Raw genomic sequence first — 1,690 nt, forward strand, 5'->3', positions numbered from 1 at the left:
TGCTGAGGTTTTCACAGCGCACTTCTGGAACCTGTTTCAGCTTCCGGCGTGGTCCCCTCACAGCTGGAGGTGAGGGTACTCCATGGCCATCAGGCCTGGCACCCTCTCTTTGAATTCCAGCTGTGTCTGACTGAGGAGAGAGCTTTGAGGGCATTAAGGACTCCCCTGAGATCAGCTACAAAGTGGGACCCCAGGCTCAGTGTTCTCATCTGTAAAATGGGACCACTGATGCCTTTGCTTGGTTACCCCCCTTAGGTCTTCTGTGTTGAGCTGTTTCTTGATGTTGAACGTTAGTTGTTCCAGACCCCGTGTTCAGGGTAACTGCTCTTGGAGGATGAGATTTTGCTGGTTTGTTCAGTGTAGCATTTCCCAGCTCCTGGACCAGTGCCTGGTACAGTGTACACACGGTTGTTGAATGGTGCCCACTCTGGAGGGCTCTCAGTGCCGGCAAGGCTGCCATGGGTCTGAGTACATATTGCGTAAATATTGGGTAATTACTTTATTATGTCTAATTTGTGAGCCTGTGGTGAGGATCAAATGCGATAATGTATGCCAAGGCACCCTGGGAGCTCTGTGCTGCTCGCAGGAGGTACAATGTTAATGATCTTTCTGCTGGGTGAGAACTTGCACTTAAACTATAGATGCTTCTCTTCTCCGCATCACCCTGGGAGGGAGGGGGCACTAGTGAGAGTAGTGCCACCAGCAGCTCCCAAGGGGGAAGTCTTGCCTGAGGCTCCACCGTGCCTCTCTGAGGCCCTGCCTTCCAGACTGGTTATCCTTCTAGTACATTTAGGGGAAGCCCCATACTGCGGCTGTCCATGGGGATCTGTATAGGTATTTATGGTAAGAAATCCTGGTGGTGAAGTGACTTAAGAATTCAGCTGTTAACCAAGAGGTTAGTGGTTTAAACCCACCAGCTACTCTGGAGGAGAAAGAGGAGACATTTCATGCTTGTAATTATTTTTTCCCCATTTTATTAATTTGAATGGAAGTTTATAGAGACTTAGGGTTTCCAGTCATTCATTGTTGCACTTGTCTCTCTGCCCACCCCCTGCCCCCTACTTCACTCTTCTCCTTGAAAAGTAAAAGAAAAACTCTTTCATTGTTATGCATTCCGTCCCCCCAAGTCCACTGCACTGTGCAGCCTTCATTCTGGACTCCTGTCATGACAATAATACCCAATCATATGTCCCTTTTAAACAATTCTCTCCCTCATCTGTTGCAATGCAGTATACATCCTTTCTCCCCTCCTTCTCTTGTTAAATGTAGGAAATGGAGCAATTCTACCCTGTCCTGTAGGGCTGCTATGAGTTAAAATCGGTTTCTTTCCTAGTCGTATTCCCATGAGCCAACTGGTGCAAGTAATGGCTGGTGAGATCTTGAGGATGGGTGTTTGGTTGGTGATTTAGAACAATTGCTTACTTTTTGGTCTTAAATAGAGTTTTTAAAAAGAGATCAGTGTTGTTAGGTTGCATCAAGTTGACTACAGCTCATAGTGACCGTGTGGAGCAACAGAGCTACATCTGGCCTTATCCTTACCATCCCCGCGATCGGTCAGGCTCGAGCCCGTTGTGGTACTGAGTTCATCCATATTGTTGAGGGTCTTTTTTTGACCCTGCACCTTTCCCATCATGATCTCTCTATCCAAGGATTGGTTTCTCCTAAGAATATGGCCAGAGTAAGTGAGATG

Source organism: Elephantulus edwardii, unplaced genomic scaffold (genome assembly GCF_000299155.1).
Source record: "Elephantulus edwardii isolate Elephantulus edwardi_28Jun2011 unplaced genomic scaffold, EleEdw1.0 scaffold00002, whole genome shotgun sequence".
NCBI classification, from domain to species: Eukaryota; Metazoa; Chordata; class Mammalia; order Macroscelidea; family Macroscelididae; genus Elephantulus; species Elephantulus edwardii.